The following is a 19,988-nucleotide window of genomic DNA, read 5'->3' on the forward strand; positions in this document are numbered from 1 at the left end:
TGTATTTGTTGTGACTGTTGGCGTTGGTTGGATGGCTGGACAGCTGCATTTTAAACTCTAACCCTAACTTTTCAGAATGTTTTTTTTTTCATTAGCCTTTTTAATAAACATTGTGTAACCTGAGAGAGGTACTGTAGAGAGTGTGTTCATTTGTGTGCCTGCCTCAGTATCCAACCCTGGACTGACCCCCCCTCAGTATCCAACCCTGGACTGACCCCTCCTCAGTATCCAACCCTGGACTGACCCCCCCTCAGTATCCAACCCTGGACTGACCCCACCTCAGTATCCAACCCTAGACTGACCCCCCCTCAGTATCCAACCCTGGACTGACCCCCCCTCAGTATCCAACCCTGGACTGACCCCACCTCAGTATCCAACCCTGGACTAACCACCCCCCCCCCCTCAGGATCCAACCCTGGACTGACCCCACCTCAGTATCCAACCCTGGACTGACCCCCCCTCAGTATCCAACCCTGGACTGACCCCACCTCAGTATCCAACCCTGGACTGACCTCACCTCAGTGTCTCTGCATGCCTCTTCCATTGCTCCCAGGGAGAGTCATGCAGGTGTCTGGTTGGTGTTCATAGACCTTTGTTGACTTTCGTTGTCTTTTATTATTGTCCTTATTAAGCTCTGCGTTGTGTTTTGATTACAATAAAAGACGGCCCCAGATCTCACACAATACCACACAGTCCAGTGTCCCTTCTTTAGGTGTATTACAAATGAATCTCTCCAACACAGGATTTGAGCGACATCAAAAGCTGTTTATTACAGAAGGTTTAACATACAAAAGACGATGGCATATAGTCTAATGTACAGCTGACCTGTCTGTATGCTGTCTGGACTCAAATCAAATCATCTGAGCTCGAGCACGGTTCTTATGTGGTTTGAGTGCCCCCACCCCCCCCCTCGTCTCTTCTCTGATAAGACTGTCTTTCTGGTCTCTTCTGTGGCCTTGTTTTGTCAAGTCAACCTACGCCGCCTTGGCGCTAACCACAACAATTGCTGTTTGGCACAGAGTGTACCAGCCATGGAATGTCATCTTTATCTCATAAGTCTATGGAAGAGGGTCACCATTTCTTACAGAAAGCTCCAGCTACAGCCATACTCAGAGGTCAATCATTATCATTAGGAACAGCTAACAGGATCAGATTAAACCAATATTTCTCTGAAAATCAACCAATATTCAACACCTTCCAACACCAAAGTGAAAATAATTCCTCAATGGGACTGAGGAATGGGGAGTAAGGGGGTAACGGTGTATCCACCTGTGAAGTTATGTATGGTGGTTGGTGAACCAGTCCCAGACCAGAGCAGCCCGGTGGAAACTAACATTATCCCACATGACAACAAACCTGGGCTGCTCTGCTCCATCCTGTACAACTGCATTATATAGAGCACCAGATATGTCATTGTGAGTGGAGTGCACTTCTAAAGCATAGAGCGCTTTACAATATCTTCTCTCATTCACTCACCAATGGTGGCAAGCTGGTGTTAGCCTGCTCTTTGGGATAAATTAGTGTCTTACTCAAGAACATGTCAACGAAGCAGAGGAGATAGCTGGAATTGAACTGGAGGCTCCCAGACGGCTACTCTACCTCCTGAGCTGCTGCCGCCTCCTCAGAACGTGATCATGTGTGCAGTACTGGATGGACCTAGGGTGGCATGGTGATGGAGAACTCCTTGCAGATGTAGAAACCTCTTGAAAATGATTTCAGCCCTCAAAGGCCATATCTAGGTTTTTGCAGGTTGATAATCAATCTAGTAATTATATTCCGTAAACTAAGGCATGTTTAAATTATTTTATTGTGAGCTCACAAGGTATGTCTGATCTCCAGAGCAGGGATATCAGAGTACAAATGTGTGGTGAGAAAACAATGAGTCTCCTACTTCAGCCAAAATGACCTCATCTTAAGACCTCCTCCTCCTTATCTCTCTGGGCTAGTGGAAAGGGCTCCCCCCCTCCCCCAACTTAACATTCTTGAAGCTCACAGACCTGCTTCCACACACCACAAAACACTGAATCTTCTTCCAGGAACACAAGTTGATATTTCCCCCACGCTGCCCAGGGACATTCACAACAGCTCTTTGTCCTGTAACATCTGGGCCCCGACGCCTGGTTTTAGATAGATTGAATCCAGCTTCATCAATGAAAATGAGGTCATGACGCAGTGCAGCTGCGCCAAATACCACCAATTGGCCGTCAATAAATTGTCTTTGCTTTGCACAAGTTCCCCTACTTCCTGAAATGCTACAGGCATCCTTATTTCCTGTCCTATACCATTGGATGGAAGTGATTAATCACACCTGATTAATCACTTCCATCCAATAGTACAGGACAGGAAATAAAAATGCCTGTAGAATTTCAGGAAGTAGTAGAGCTTGTGCAAAGAGCCTATTGTCAGACTGTACTTCAGGAACAGTGTAAATCACACAAGTCAACTGCTGGCACGTTGCATGTCTGTGACTGATAAATCGTCAATGACGTGGAAATGGTTGAAATTCATGTTGAAATGAAGCCCCCTCTTTTCCATTGCAACTATAGCAGAGGCCGTTATTCACATAACAGTTGACCGTGTTTGCTTTCTTCACTGACGGAGAGAGAGAGAGAGGGGGAAAGAGAGGGAGAAGATGAAAAGATTTCATCAAACAAAGCTCAGCTTTGGAAAGCGAACTGTTGAGGACAAGATCAAAAAGAAAGAGGTGATGATGGTGGTACACTGCCTACTCTTTACTTTACATGATGGGAAAAGCACATTGATGGGATAAATTGTATGTCTGTATATAGATAAACAAATAGACAGGTATGTAGGTGTGTATAAATATACACTGTATGCATGATTATGTTCGGTTAAAAATATATAATTTGTTGACAGGAAACCAAGAGGTACAAGAGAGTGGAAGAGAGAGGACAGGAGGAGAGGACATAGAGATGAGAGGTGAGATACCTGATGTTAGCCAAAGAGACACTACATTAAGTTAGATCCTGGCAAGATTAAAAAATAATGTGGATGGATGGATGGATGGGTGGATGGGTGGGTGGGTGTGTGTTTATAGCTTATGTTTATGTTTTGTTAATTTGTGGACAGGAGATGAAAAAGGACACCACAGTGGATGAGAGGTGACAGGAGGAGACCAACATGGACAAAAGACAGGAGGAGAGGTGACAGGAGGAGACCAACATGGACATCAGAGTGGAGGAGGCCAGGCTGGGAGAGAGGTGACAGGAGGAGCTAGTCTCATGTTTCTAATAGATGGTGTGTTCTCATCAACATTCACTTAAGTTGTGTCCTCTCTGGATGACCTCCACTGGTCTCAGTTAAAGATGATATTAATCCAATATGATGTGTGTTCTTTATAGATCTAGCCTCTTAATTCTGCTCTCAAAGTGCACCAGATTGAAGCACCACAACTAAATGACCTCGGTATTACAAAAATCCTGCGTACGGCCCTGGTCCTGAATGTTTCAGAGGCCAGATGATAACCTCCTTCTAAGCAAGGAGCAGGTGTTCATAATTCTGTCTGCATCACTACACTGAGGTGACATTTTGGTTGTACCGTCTGATCACAACACTAACTGTTCTAATTTTTAACCTATCTGTCTACATATCTATCTGTCTGTCTGTCTCTCTCTATCTTTCATTGTCTGCCCCTGTTTTATTATTGTATCCGAGGCTTCACGTTTGGTGATGGGACCTTAGTGGGTGAGAACAGACATGCTGAATAGACCTAAAGATCTAGGCATGGGCAGCATCTTTCCATCCATTTAAAAATAAATATGTATTATTTTATGCCAACCTACATTCAGTCTAGCCCTAACCCTAACCTCTTTGAGTGCAGGAAGTGTCCGCCAGCTGTGTCGTGTGTGTGTGTCTCCATTCTCAGCGTCAGTACATCCAGTTTGATGGTTCAACTGGGCCAGCAGACTAAGCAGAGCCTCGACCCAAACAAGGTGTCCTGAATGGTCTCCCAGGTCCGCCTTGTACAACTGAACTGTCAGCCCAGTGTTTCAGTGTGGTCTACAAGCTATTCAATAAAACCTGGAGAAAATGATCTGTATCTTGTCTTTACACTTACAGCACACATGCTGCACAAATGATGACCTTAATTGTATGACACTTGTTTTGTAAAATGCACAAGGGTATCTCTAACTTGGCTAGACTGTGGATGTGGTGACTAGTCCAGGCCAGTCAGCATGGTATAAGCTGCATACAGGTGAGCGGAAGCTGAAACGCTTGTTCCTTGGCTAGAACCAAGGCAGCTTGCCAGCAGGGTCAGGCCTGTGCCGGGAGGTCAGTACATTAGAACCCCCTTAGGCGGCCTGTATGTATCCTAGGTTCTCAAACTTATATTTGTGGTATAGAAAGGTAGAACTTGCTTGGTTGGTTATGTGGGACTATAGTCAAGTTAGGGACATCCTGAGGCACCCCCCATCAACTTGTTTTGTTTTTGCATTGTTTATGTACTGGGATACTGTATTGTTTTATTCACTTGCAATTGAGATATTCATGTGCATTCATCACTTGTGATTTCAATAGATTCATTATGGCTAGAACGAGTTATGCTCCCAAGGGCACAGTAGAGGGCAGCAGTGGGCCTTGGGTACAAGTCAGGACGTCAGTGCGAGCAGACGTTCAGTTCTCCCAGAGGCAGCGTAGAGAATGCGTGACTGCTGCGTGAATGATGTGTGCCACGTTTTGTATTTTGCAGGTGAGATAATGTGACAAAATGTATGCAACGCCACTGTATGATGAATATGTAATGTATGGAGGATCTGCAATGTAGACGTTTGTTATGTTGTAATCCACCGGAGTTTTGCTAGTTGCATAAAAGTACGGAGCTCCGCCTAGCAATACAGATTAGCCATGTAATGTTAGCTAGCTGAGTGGTTAATGTCACGTAAGCCAGTAATGGATCAATGATGAATGTGTGTAGAATGTTATCAGTGTGAGTGTGTGTAGAGAATCCCTTTGATTATTAAGCGGATACTGTGAATTCCGTGCTCTAGATGTAACATTATATTGTTTAGTGAACATTCTAGGTTGGGTATGTTCAGGAATATTTCTGTATCGCGCACGAGCAGACGTTCAGTTCTCCCAGAGGCAGCGTAGAGAATGCGAGACTGCTGCGTGAATGATGTGTGCCACGTTTTGTATTTTGCAGTACTCTGCCGAGATAAAGAAGACATAAAAATCCATGCATGCCTGGAACGCCATTCTTAAATGTCCAAGTGTGCAACAGTTATGCAAGTGTGTGTGTGTGGTACTGTTGATTTTCCTCCACACTCCTCTTTCAGCCATATGTTTCCCCTATGTGGATCTGAAAACAGTGATAGGGATTAAATTAGGTTGCTAAGAGAACTGCTACTCACCAGAAGCATTCAAGAACATAACCCGTGCTGGAATACTAGTGTATGAACAAATAAATACAAGTAGAGCACATCTACTGACAGGCTGGCTGAATGACTGGAAGACTGACTTGGGACCTCCACTGAGGGCATCCCAGTCCTGGCTATGGATCAGTAGGCTAGTGATGCTCCCCTGCCCCTGGGCTACTGTAGACCATTGCTAGCCTCTACCCACAAGCCATTACATTGATCATAGGCCTACTAAGAGAATACAAGGGGAGTTTTATCAGGGAGGTTGATGGATAACGTCTTTCAAGCTACATTATTTGCATTAAAAAATATAATCTCTCTCTCACACACAGTCATGTAATCCAGTCAATCTAACTCCAAAACAAAATGCATTAGGCCTACGTAACTAGCAAGCTAGCAAACAAAGTCAATGTAGACAGCTAGCTAACTAGCTAGCGTTATTTCCACCATGCCCCTTCTCCTAAGAGAAAGGCGATTCGCCAAATTAAAAAGTGATTGACAACCGTTTCAGGCGAAATTAGTTTTTGATTGACAAGACGATTGTCAGTCTCTGATTGGCCAAAGTAGAAATTGATTGACAGTTGACCCGCCCCCTGGAAGTCTCTGGGCCTGCAGAGATACACACTTGGAAAATTGAGGGGTCTCTGTATAAAAACGCCTAATGAGAAGCAGGGGGCTTGATACCACAAGGGAACATGCATAATGGGTGGGGGACAACATGTTTACATGTGTACAGTACTTGTTGTTGTTGGCAACCCCGCCCCAATAGCGGACCTAGGACTACAACTGGCTAAATTGGCTCTGATTGAGAGACCTGTGCCACTGATTGTTTGATTGATTTCCATCTGCCTCGTTAGTATGTGTACAGTATTTCTAGCCTACATGTACAGTAGCTCCCATCTTGTTCTTTGTCTGTTCCATTTGCTGTAGCTGTGCATAGTCCCTGGTGTTTCCGGTGCCATCTTGTAAGTCTGTAAGTTTAGAAGCTCTGTCTTTTCTTCTTCACTTGTCGAGTGTATACCGTGGTTTTATTGTTTGGTCTTTGGTTTTGTGAAAACTGCTGAAACCTCAATGCACCTGTGACAGTTACATGCAGCCCTTGTGATTGCTTAAGTCAGTATGAAACCATCTATGGCTTCTCACATGGCAGGTAACTCAACAAGAGTTCAAGCCCAGGGGGGATGCAGAATAAAAATGCTAATACATGTACATACTCAGGCATTATGCTGTGACATGATTTTTTAACTTATTTATGTATTTATTTGTAGATGTTACTGTTTCTTCATTTTGTTTACATCTCTTCATCTGACCAGCCTGTTGTCTGCTTACATCTCAATCAGTCCCACCTGTGTTCAATTCAGTCAATCAGTGAATCCATGCTCAGTCCAGAGTCCCACAACTCATTCCCATCACAGTATGTAGGCCTACTAGTATGTTCATCCAGGATTGCTACAGTGTAAATAAGCTGCAACATTTATCATTTTTTACTTAGAGCTATCTGAAGCCAGCCATGCTCTCCTCATATTCACTGCACATTCTTGCTCAATAAATCTCTAATGTTCATGATTTAAAAAATGTCATTTTCATGACATGGTAGATGTAGTGTGAAATGTATTGTGTGCCAGAAACAACCACAAACAACCTCAGATCACAACACCAGATTTAACTTTTCTCCATTTCCATGGTGGCCTGCTATACACTGTCGAACAGTGTCACAATATGGATTAGAGCAGGGGTTCCAACCTTTCTTCCCCAGAGCCCCCCACTTACACCTGATGGAATTCAGTTTTTAATACTGTTATAATAAAGATGATAAGATATGAGTAAATCTACGTATAACAGTTTTCACAGTAACATGATGATCTAAAATAATTTATTATTGAATATGGCAACATTTCAACATAACCTACTGTAATGATGAACGCTACTATGAGTTTAGACAACAGGGAGGAACAAGGTGCTCAAAAAGTGAGATAAACCATTAGTGTTGTTGGTGCTCTTGGATCACTGGGAATGGAGGCAATATCCAAAAACAAAAGTAGATCCAGGCACTCAGAATAAGTATTCGGAAAGGAAGTGGTAATGTTAAAAAACCTTTAAAGTCGCACAGAAACAGACGTTTGAGATCATCTAACTTCCGTAGTTTTACGTATTTCCGATGCAAACAAGCTGTGAGGGTGGGACATATGTTTAGAGGAATTTTAGACAGATTCGATAGAAGGATAGCGTTGATTGACGGGTGGATGTCGTGAGATTATTGGCCTAAAATCTAAGGTACCTGATGTCGTCATTGCACGCGACCTACCGTTTTGCAGGAAGTAAGAAATTATATACTTTGATATAGGATTACAACAAAAGTAGAATTTTGTAATTTTTTTGGCATACATCGTTGAATAGGTGAACACTATGACCAATTATGTGAACCAAAATGGGACAGAATGCTTTTTTCACTTCAGTGCGACTTTAATGTATCAGGCTTACATAATTTAAAAAAGTCAACATGTTTCGACCTTGTCAGTCTTCATCAGGACATGTTGTGCGCTCAAACAAATTACCCCTTAAATACTCACTCACTACTGTGAGTTTGGTTAGATTAACAACTAAGTGTGCTTTCAAACCTAAAACTTGAGCCTGTACCTAAACTGAATGTCTCTAGTTGGCTGCATGGACCCAAAGCCCCAGCGCTTGATGTCAATATGCGGGATCTCCTCATCTGGATTCTTTAACTCAAAGTCAAAGTACGTGAGCATGAGGAAAACAAGCTGCTTCAGCTCATTGGTGGCGAAGAAACGACCAGTGCACATGCTGATTCCAGCCCCCCATGGCATGTTGTAGTACTTCAGCTTCTTCCCGCCCTTGTAGAAATCATTTTTCTTGCCCCCGTCTGGTGTGAGGAAACGGTCATATTTGAACGTGTGCGGATCGGGGTGGATGTCTGGGTCCACCTGAACGGTGGTGTAGGGGAAGAGGGCCACCCTGTCGCCTTCCCCTGAGCTGGTACTCTTGTCCGTCGGCCATCTTGAGGCTCATGTCCTGGAGCACGGCCCTGGTGAGGACGGGGGCGGCGGTCAAACGCAAGATCTCCTCCACGGCGCTGTCCATGAAGGGCGTCTTCTGCAGCATGTCCCGGGTCAGGTCGATGAGCGGCCCACCACGCCTCACTTCCTGCCCGGCCTCCTTCAGCACGTCCTCCACCTCCGCCCGGACCGCCCTCATGGCGTCGGGGTGCTTCATGAGATAGAGGAGCAGCCAGAAGGCTGACGGCCCCGTGTTACCCTGGGACGCCCACAGAAGCAGGAACATGTACCTGTCTTGCATGAACTCCTGCATGCCGTGCTCCTCCCTAATCTCCTGCTGATCGCGCACCCAGCCGCTAACATTGTCTTTGGTGCTGATCTTCTGGACCGACAGCGTGTTCCAGAACAGCCTCTTCAGACGTTCCACCTCCATCTTCTCCGACGGCAGCAGCACCCTGTAGGCCAGCTTGGATCTGTGACGAATGTGAAATAAAAGCCCCCCAGCAGCACAGTGAAAATATCCCCATGTTTCCTTTACATTCTCTCCAGGAACTTTGCAGTATCCCTGTGAAACTCCAGGACATGGCCCAGCCAAGGAATGGGTCCCTTATCTAAGGGGGGTTCCCCGGGACGCCTCTGACGGAAGGTCCCCAGGAGATAGAGTCCTCCAAGGAGGAAGGCTAGCAGAGCAAGCAGCAATGGCAGCAGAAAGCCCATCATCCTCTCCTGTGCTACTCGCAGAGCTAATCTGTTCTCCAGCTCATATTCCTTTGTATTAGTCAAACACTGTGCTCAGGGCTGAAAATTAACACCCGCCACCCGCCAATGGCGGGTAAAATTTCCATTTGGCGACTAAATTTCGGAGGCTATCTGCCACGCTGGCGGGTAAATGTTTGTACCAATAGAGTCATGTAATAAAGTATGCGTGCAATGTCGCCACTGTGTCATACGTGATGACGTCACGGACGTCAAGGTTGATCGAGGCAGTGATGCGGGAGCCAGCGAGAGTGATGGCCGCCTGTAATGGGAGCTGTGAATAAATGTATAGCCGTATGCACACTGTTGTCCGGTTCCATTATTAAGTGTTAGCAGCCGAACACAACATGGTACCAGGAGTTTTCAGACTCATGAATGGCTCGCGGGCAGACGAGTAAAACGACGGAAAAAAAAAAAGAGAAGAAAAAGTCGGAGGACGAGACGGCAGGTTGCTAGCTAGCAAGTGAAGTGAAAGTTAGCTAGGCGAGCGAGCGGGAGACACGCCGCGCTGTCAAGATGGAGCATCATCTGAAGCCTCCGGGCGAACTTAAGCTGACGGGAAATGTCGAGGCGAACTGGAGAAAGTTCAAACAGAGATTCGAGCTCTATGTGACTGCAATTGCGGGTGCTGACAGGGACGCTGAACAGAAGGTTGCATTGTTCCTGACTGTAGCAGGTGCGGATGCGTTAGATGTATTCAATAGTATGCAGCTAACTGAGGCACAGCAGAAAGATATCAAGCTGGTTATGGATAAATTCGCTGAGTTTTGCATTCCGAAAAAGAATGGGACATTTGAAAGATATATTTTCAACAGCCGGTCACAGACCGAGTCAGAGAGTGTTGAGGAATTTATCATGGACGTTAAGCTAAAAAGTCAGTCATGTAATTTTGGCGGGCTTGCTGACTCACTGGTCCGCGACAGGATTGTGATGGGAGTGCGCGATAAGCGACTGAGAGAGAAGTTGCTTGGAGAGACTGACCTGACCCTGGAAAGGGCTGTACAGATTTGTCAGGCAAGAGAAGTGACACAGAATAGAATAAAAAGCATGGACTGTAGTCAGTTGAAAGACACAGTTATGGAAATAGACATGGCTACAAAGCACAAACAAAAGCGGCAAAGCGGCGAAGGACAAGAAAAAAACCAGAGGGAGGAGCTAAGGCAGTGCTCGCGCTGTGGTGGAGAACACAGACCACAGCAGTGTCCTGCATTCGGGAGAGAATGCCGCAAGTGTGGTGGTAGGAACCACTTCGCCAGGGTCTGCAAACAGAAGAAGGTCTGCTGCATCGAACAGCACGACAATGGTGACAGCGTTGACAGTGACGGTACAGGAGAACTCTTCATAGGGATGGTGTCCGGTCCAACAGTGAAGGATGAAGATTGGACTGGCAAGTACAGGGTCAATGGTACAGACATCAGCTTCAAGTTGGATACTGGAGTGCAAGCCAACATACTGTCTGAGATTGATTTGGCCAGGCTGGAGATCCCAGCCATTGTGAACACTAAAGACAGAGTGAAACTAAGAGCATATAGTGGGGAGGCTATTCCCACATGTGGTACATGCACTTTGGTACTGTCCAGGAAAGGTGAGCGATATGATGTGCCATTTGTCATTGTGCAAGGTAAAAAGACGCCCATAATTGGGTTCAAAACATGCAATGCTTTAGGTTTAGTGAAACGTGTACATGAGGTGACGGCAAGTGACAAGGGCAACATAGAAGATCAGTATGCAGATGTATACCAGGGCATTGGGAAGCTGGGTGTCACACACAGAATAGAGATTAAAAAGCCATGCAAACCGGTCATACATGCTGCCAGGAAGGTGCCCTTGGCACTGCGAGAAAGTCTTAAAGCTGAGCTAGACAGGCTAGAGTCCCTGGGCATCGTAGAGAAGAGGGAGGAGCCTACAGAGTGGGTACACTCACTCGTTGTGGTGGAAAAAAAGGATGGCTCAATAAGGTTATGTATGGATCCCAAAGAGTTGAACAAAGATCTGAAACGAGAGCACTACCAGCTGCCTATAAGAGGGGACATATTTGGGGATATAGCTGGTGCAAAATACTTTTCTAAACTAGATGCCTCCTCCGGGTTTTGGCAGATAGGTTTAGACCAGGACAGTGTCAAACTCAGCACATTCAATACCCCCTTTGGAAGGTATTCCTTTAAGAGGTTACCTTTTGGATTGGCTTCGGCACCTGAGGTATTTCATAGAACAGTACAACAGATATTTGAGAAGGTTCCGGGTGCAAAGGTATACATAGACGATGTCCTGATTTGGGGAAGCACAATGGAGGAACATAATGAGAGGCTGAAAATGGCCCTAGACGCAGCCAGGTCCAGTGGTTTAAAGCTAAATGCAAGCAAATGCCAGTACAGGCAAACAGAGATCACCTTCCTGGGGGAACGGTTAACACAAGAGGGTGTACTAATAGACCAAGGCAAAGTTTCAGAAACATGCCTGCACCGACAGACAGAGAGGGCGTCCAGAGATTTTTAGGTATGGTAAACTACGTAGGCAAGTTCGTTCCTAACCTAGCCAGTCACACCAGTCTTATGAGAGGACTGCTGGTCAAAACAGCTGACTGGAACTGGGACAGCAACCATCAGCGAGAGTTTGATGAGTTAAAAGGCTTAATAGTGAAAGCCCCTGTCTTGAAATACTATGATGAGAAACGTCAAACCAAAATATCAGCAGATGCATCAAAGTCAGGTTTAGGTGCAGTGCTGCTGCAGAGGTACAACAGCAGATGGCGCCCTGTCGCCTACGCTTCAAGGGTGTTGACAACCTCAGAGTGCAATTATGCACAAATTGAGAAGGAAGCTTTGGCTCTGGCATATGGGTGTGAAAAGTTTCATGTGTTCATATATGGTAAAAAGGTGTGGGCTGAGACAGATCACAAGCCGCTCGTGACCATCTCGGAAAAGGGCTTATCAGACACACCACCTAGGGTTCAAAGGTTGTTTCTAAAAATGCAGAAATATGACATTGACCTTGAGTACCGACCAGGTAAAGAACTGTTAGTAGCAGATACGCTCTCACGTGCGTACGACACAACAGTCCCAGTGCAACAGTATGAGCAAGATGAAACTGTGCATGATAAGGAAGAGCTGCCCAGTCTCAAATGAAATGTGGACTGTCATAGCGAGAGCCACAGCTGAGGACGACACACTTAGAGGGGTAGTGAAAGCAATCACCCTGGGTGAGTCTGTACACAAAGTACCTCACGGACGTCAAGGTTGATCGAGGCAGTGATGCGGGAGCCAGCGAGAGTGATGGCCGCCTGTAATGGGAACTGTGAATAAAAGTATAGCCGTATGCACACTGTTGTCCGGTTCCATTATTAAGTGTTAGCAGCCGAACACAACACTAGCTAGGTTTTAAGTGGATTAATTGGAAGGCTACGACATATTGACATCATGTTCATACAAATCAAAACATTCACTGATTTTGTGTTTTGTGGATGGGTGTATTGCTGTTTTGAAATAAATCATTTTCATCTGGATATGTTTCACTAATAGGATAAAGATGAACACTTAGAATAACTTTGTATTGACTGGTAATGGCTCTACACTTTCAGTATCCAAGTGGTTTCACACTATGGACGTGTGGGGTGCATGTGGTGTACACTAAGAGAATGGTATTGACCTGAATGCTTCAGGTGGTTCACATTCATTTGGGGATTTATGGGTTTTGTGTTCATATAAGAGCAGTTAAAACAGATCAGTCAAATTTGGCCTTGAACACTATAAAACGGGGGCTCATTTTAGACCTAGAACCCGGGTAACCCAGGTGAGTTGTGGCTGTGGGTGTGTATGGGGATGTTTTCCATCTGCTGGATGAACATAATATTGTCTTACCCATTCATTTCCTATAGCGGGTCATTTTACCCATTCAATTCCTATGGCGGGTCATTTTAAACCCAGAACAGCACCCTGATCAGCTTGGTCTCACACTACAACAGATTCAGCTTCATCAAGGTGATCAATATTTCATCTGCAACATGCATTTTCAAGTTGGCCATATAGAACTGCTAAACTAAAAAAGGACACATTCAACAATTGTACATGCTGACGAAATGCATCACAGGCAGAGGTCTGTGCTCTCTGAGCGCTATTCTAGTTATTGTCATGTTTCTGTAACACTATTTAACTGGCCACCCGAAGACCTTCATCAACATGCAATGATAGCAGTCAACCACATAGTGGCGGTGTTGCACAGAGCTCAGGTAGGAGACCTCAAACTGCAAGCAGAGGATGCAGATTATCAGATTATAAACACTATGAAGAGTGAAGATGTTCTTCTGAAACTCACACAGACCTAGGCCTGGTCTCCTACTGGTACACTGGGCTCCTCCAGATACACTGGTCTCTACTGGTACACTGCACTCACAGAAATATTTAAGCCTAACTTTTAAGATTTATGTAATTTAATTGCATGACAAATTTCCATGAATTTGCTTTAGGTAGTTTTAACATAAATGTACCTAATAAACTTTACATGATGCATATTTGTCAGTGTAATAAAACCTATTTATTTGAAATGCATAATCACCAGGTTTATGTATTCAGTATAAATAAAGTTTATTTGCTTTAAATGCATAATAATCAGATTATGTATTCAAAATACATAACGTATATTTGTTTGAAATGCATAATAATCAGGTTATCTATTCAAGATTAATAATATATTTGTTTGAAATACATAATAATGAGGCTTATGCAATAAACCTAATTAAATCAAAATGCATCACATTTATGTAATTTTTTGATTAACACCCAATGGATTTAACATTCTTTTCCATTCACTTCATATCTAACAATTTCAGTTACATCAGTAGAATTTCCCCCAGTCTCTCACATACGTTTCTGTTATCGTGAGGGGAACCATAACCCTTACTGTACATATTTTGTTGTGTTTTGAATCTGTGACTTCCTGTACACAGCAGCTCAATGTAAATCAGGCTTTATACCATATTTCCATACAGAAAATGTGCTTGTTATGTTCTGTGGGCACAGCTTCAGAACTATGTAGCCAGGTGACCGTTAGGACGGCAGGCCAGTGAAGAACTGGCTACTCAGACAGGGACGCAAACCCCAACAAGATCCCCACTATGATGTCATCGTCCATGGAGAGGAAGCCATGAGGATGGAGGAGCATGTCTGTGAGACAGAGAGAGAGAGAGAGAGAGAGAGAGAGAGAGAGAGAGACAGAGAGAGAGAGAGGGAGAGAGAGAGAGAGAGACAGAGAGAGAGAGACGGAGAGAGAGAGAGAGACAGAGAGAGAGACGTTACAGACGTGCTAGGGACATACTAGACGTTTCAATCACACACACAGACACAAACAAACACACACACACACACAAACAAACACACATACACACACATGCACATCATTGATTGATTGATAATTTCCTTAATAAGTCTGTACAGAAGTCTAGTGTTCACCTGTTTGTAGACCTCCTTGCCAACCCCATAACTGAGCATGTACTGAGATAGAAGAGAAATGAGGGGGGTGGGTTTAATCAACGGAAGATAAAAGATGGTGCCCCTTTCTTTGTCACCATAGGGAACTCTCCTTTATACTGTTTATTGAGAGAGAGAGAGAGAGAGAAAGAGACAGACAGAGAGAGAGACAGAGATGATGCTGCCAGCTAAGGTTGCTGCTCCTACAGTATGTGTGTGTTTGTGAGTCCATGTGTGTGTGAGTGTGTATCAGTCTATGTGTGTGCGTGCATGTGTGTGTGTCTGTCTGTGTGTGTGTGTGTGTGTGTGTGTGTGTGTGTGTGTGTGTGTGTGTTGGCCTGTGTGTGTGTGTCTGTTGGTGTCTATGTGAGTGTGTGTGTGTGTGTGTGTGTGTGTATTGATAGATGGCTCACTTTGAAGCTCATCCCCTGACAGCGTCCCTGCTGCTTGGCCTTTCCGGGCAGAAGCAGGAGTTTGGGATGATTCCCCCAGTCCTCATAGCTGAACAGGCTGCAGAACTTGAACTGTGGAAGAGAAAACAAGGCACACACACACAGCGGCTTGTCACACAGCCAATCAGAACACACATACCTGCTGATGCATGTTTGTGATAAGAACCCTGTTAGACGACTGGTGTCTGGTGACTAGTGAGCCAGTCTTGTCTTGTTATTGTTCTGTTTGGTGCGCCAGACCTCAGATAATTTGAGGCCCTAATATTAGCTAGACAAATATTTGTCAAAGAATCATGTTATTGACATGTCACACAGCAAAATACATGATTATATCTGATGAAGGGCCAAAAAGCCTTGTATGTACGGTACTACAATATCATATAAATTCAACAAATTTATCAGAGACTATGAATCGTGTCAACATTAATATTCCTGCTACATTGGCGAAGCACTTAATTGTACCCTAACTTACGCCTGATGTAATCTGCACACACAAACATACACAGACTGGACGTTCACACCGATTTGGGGGGGGGGGCAAATTCCATCAGGTGTAAGTGGGGGGCTCTGGGGAAGAAAGGTTGGGAACCCCTGCTCTAATCCATATTGTGACACTGTTCGACAGTGTATAGCAGGCCACCATGGAAATGGAGAAAAGTTAAATCTGGTGTTGTGATCTGAGGTTGTTTGTGGTTGTTTCTGGCACACAATACATTTCACACTACATCTACCATGTCATGAAAATGTCATTTTTTAAATCATGAACATTAGAGATTTATTGAGCAAGAATGTGCAGTGAATATGAGGAGAGCATGTCTGGCTTCAGATAGCTCTAAGTAAAAAATGATAAATGTTGCAGCTTATTTACACTGTAGCAATCCTGGATGAACATATTAGTAGGCCTACATACTGTGATGGGAATGAGTTGTGGGACTCTGGACTGAGCATGGATTCACTGATTGACTGAATTGAACACAGGTGGGACTGATTGAGATGTAAGCAGACAACAGGCTGGTCAGATGAAGAGATTTAAACAAAATGAAGAAACAGTAACAGCTACAAATAAATACATAAATAAGTTTTAAAAAATCATGTCACAGCACAATGCCTGAGTATGTACTGTACATGTATTAGCATTTTTATTCTGCATCCCCCCTGGGCTTGAACTCTTGTTGAGTTACCTGCCATGTGAGAAGCCATAGATGGTTTCATACTGACTTAAGCAATCACAAGGGCTGCATGTAACTGTCACAGGTGCATTGAGGTTTCAGCAGTTTTCACAAAACCAAAGACTAAACAATAAAACCAAGGTATACACTCGACAAGTGAAGAAGAAAAGACAGACCTTATAAACTTACAGACTTACAAGATGGCACCGGAAACACCAGGGACTATGCACAGCTACAGCAAATGGAACAGACAAAGAACAAGATGGGAGCTACTGTACATGTAGGCTAGAAATACTGTAAACATACTAACGAGGCAGATGGAAACCAATCAAACAATCAGTGGCACAGGTCTCTCAATCAGAGCCAATTTAGCCAGTTGTAGTCCTAGGTCCGCTATTGGGGCGGGGTTGCCAACAACAACAAGTACTGTACACATGTAAACATGTTGTCCCCCACCCAGTATGCATGTTCCCTTGTGGTATCAAGCCCCCTGCTTCTCATTAGCCGTTTTTATACAGAGATCCCACTTTATTGCCCTGTAGAAGACCCCTCAATTTTCCAAGTGTGTATCTCTGCATGCCCAGAGACTTCCAGGGGGCGGGTCAACTGTCAATCAATTTCTACTTTGGCCAATCAGAGACTGACAATCGTCTTGTCAATCAAAAACTAATTTCGCCTGAAACGGTTGTCAATCACTTTTTAATTTGGCGAATCGCCTTTCTCTTAGGAGAGGGGCATGGTGGAAATGACGCTAGCTAATTAGCTAGCTGTCTACATTGACTTTGTTTGCTGGCTTGCTAGTTACGTAGGCCTAATGCAATTTGTTATGGAGTTAGATTGACTGGATTACATGACTGTGTGTGAGAGAGAGATTATATTTTTAATGCAAATCATGTAGTTTGAAAGACGTAATCACATCAACCTCCCTGATAAAAGCCTTACCAAGACTCCCCTTGGTATTCTCTTAGTAGGCCTATGATCAATGTAATGGCTTGTGGGTAGAGGCTAGCAATGGTCTACACTAGCCCAGGGGCAGGGGAGCATCACTAGCCTACTGATCCATAGCCAGGACTGGGATGCCCTCAGTGGAGGTCCCAAGCCAGTCTTCCAGTCATTCAGCCAGCCTGTCTGTAGATGTGCTCTACTTGTATTGATTTGTTCATACACTAGTATTCCAGCACGGGTTTTGTTCTTGAATGCTTCTGGTGACTAGCAGTTCTCTTAGCAACCTAATTTAATAATCCCTATTACTGTTTTCAGATCCACATAGGGGAAACATATGGCTGAGAGAGGAGTGTGGAGGAAAATCAACAGTACCACACACACACACACTTGCATAACCAACCAAGCAAGTTCTACCTTTCTATACCACAAATATAAGTTTGAGAACCTAGTATACATACAGACGGCCAAAGGGGGTTCTAATGTACTGACCTCCCGGCACAGGCCTGACCCTGCTGGCAAGCTGCCTTGGTCCTAGCCAAGGAACAAGCGTTTTAGCTTCTGCTCACCTGTATGCAGCTTATACCATGCTGACTGGCCTGGACTAGTCACCACATCCACAGTCTAGCCAAGTTAGAGATACCCTTGTGCATTTTACAAAACAAGTGTCATACAATTAAGGTCATCATTTGTGCAGCATGTGTGCTGTAAGTGTAAAGACAAGATACAGATCATTTTCTCCAGGTGTTATTGAATAGCTTGTAGACCACACTAAAACACTGGGCTGACAGTTCAGTTGTACAAGGCGGACCTGGGAGACCATTCAGGACACCTTGTTTGGGTCGAGGCTCTGCTTAGTCTGCTGGCCCAGGTGAACTATCAAACTGGATGTACTGACGCTGAGAATGGAGACACACACACATGACACAGCTGGCCGACACTTCCTGCACTCAAAGAGGTTAGGGTTAGGGCTAGACTGAATGTAGGTTGGCATAAAATAATACATATTTATTTTTAAATGGATGGAAAGATGCTGCCCATGCCTAGATCTTTATGTCTATTCAGCATGTCTGTTCTCACCCACTGAGGTCCCATCACCAAACGTGAAGCCTCGGATACAATAATAAAACAGGGGCAGACAATGAAAGATAGAGAGAGACAGACAGACAGACAGACAGACAGACAGATATGTGGACAGATAGGTTAAAAATTAGAACAGTTAGTGTTGTGATCAGACGGTACAACCAAAATGTCACCTCAGTGTAGTGATGCAGACAGGATTATGAACACCTGCTCCTTGCTTAGAAGGAGGTTATCATCTGCCCTCTGAAACATTCAGGACCAGGGCCGTACGCAGGATTTTTGTAATAGCGAGGTCATTTAGTTGTGGTGCTTCAATCTGATGCACTTTGAGAGCAGAATTAAGAGGCTAGATCTATAAAGAACACACATCATATTGGATTCATATCATCTTTAACTGAGAGCAGTGGAGGTCATCCAGAGAGGACACAACTTAAGTGAATGTTGATGAGAACACACCATCTATTAGAAACATGAGACTAGCTCCTCCTGTCACCTCTCTCCCAGCCTGGCCTCCTCCACTCTGATGTCCATGCTGGTCTCCTTCTGTCACCTCTGCTCCTGTCTTTTGTCCATGCTGGTCTCCTCCTGTCACCTCTCCTCCTGTCTTTTGTCCATGCTGGTCTCCTCCCGTCACCTCTCCTCCACTGTGGTGTCCATTTTCATCTCCTGTCCACAAATTAACAAAACATAAACATAAGCTATAAACACACCCCCCCACCCATCCATCCATCCACATTATTTTTTAAACTTGCCAGGATCTAATTAATGTAGCGTCTCTTTGGCTAACATCAGGTATCTCACCTCTCATCTCTATGTCCTCTCCTCCTGTCCCCTCTCTTCCACTCTCTTGTACCTCTTGGTTTCCTGTCAACAAATTATATATTTTTAACCGAACATAATCATGCATACTGTGTATATTTATACACACCTACATACCTGTCTATTTGTTTATCTATATACAGACATACAATTTATCCCGTTAATGTGCTTTTCCCATCATATTAAGTAAAGAGTAGGCAGTGTACCACCATCATCACCTCTTTCTTTTTGATCTTGTCCTCAACAGTTCGCTTTCCAAAGCTGAGCTTTGTTTGATGAAATCTTTTCATCTTCTCCCTCTCTTTCCCCCTCTCTCTCTCTCTCCGTCAGTGAAGAAAGCAAACACGGTCAACTGTTATGTGAATAACGGCCTCTGCTATAGTTGCAATGGAAAAGAGGGGGCTTCATTTCAACATGAATTTCAACCATTTACACGTCATTGAGTTACAGACATGCAACGTGCCAGCAGTTGACTTGTGTGATTTACACTGTTCCTGAAGTACTGTCTGACAATAGGCTCTTTGCACAAGCTCTACTACTTCCTGAAATTCTACAGGCATTTTTATTTCCTGTCCTGTACTATTGGATGGAAGTGATTAATCAGGTGTGCGGCACAATGGTATAGGACAGGAAATAAGGATGCCTGTAGAATTTCAGGAAGTAGTGGAACTTGTGCAAAGCAAAGAGCCTATTGCTTGGCAACACCAAACGCCCAGTGTATGAGAAAATAAATATGATAGATTTCTTTGTAGCACTGCTGTTTGTGCATGTGCGCAGGTACACCGCTTTGCTAATGTTAACGTGGGTCAAGAATAGCCTACAATTAGCTAGCCACGTTGTGACGGCTATAGGTACCTGGATCTGGAGGAGAAAAGAAGGGAGCAGAGTTCAAGGACTATGCAAACACCTT

At 44.3% G+C, this 19,988-nt stretch overlaps 1 pseudogene across 1 annotated transcript; it reads right to left on the bottom strand.

Moving 5' to 3' along the window:
* Positions 1 to 7,996: 7,996 nt before the first annotated feature.
* LOC311328715 (7-alpha-hydroxycholest-4-en-3-one 12-alpha-hydroxylase-like) lies at positions 7,997 to 9,115 on the bottom strand (annotated as a pseudogene). The gene is made up of 2 exons: positions 8,934 to 9,115; positions 7,997 to 8,868 (listed from the first exon to the last, which is right to left on the bottom strand). The product of its transcript is annotated as a 7-alpha-hydroxycholest-4-en-3-one 12-alpha-hydroxylase-like (transcript).
* Between the last annotated feature and the right edge of the window lie 10,873 nt (positions 9,116 to 19,988).

This window comes from Borostomias antarcticus, assembly GCF_949987555.1.
Source record: "Borostomias antarcticus genome assembly, contig: scaffold_83, whole genome shotgun sequence".
In the NCBI taxonomy this organism is placed as follows: Eukaryota; Metazoa; Chordata; class Actinopteri; order Stomiiformes; family Stomiidae; genus Borostomias; species Borostomias antarcticus.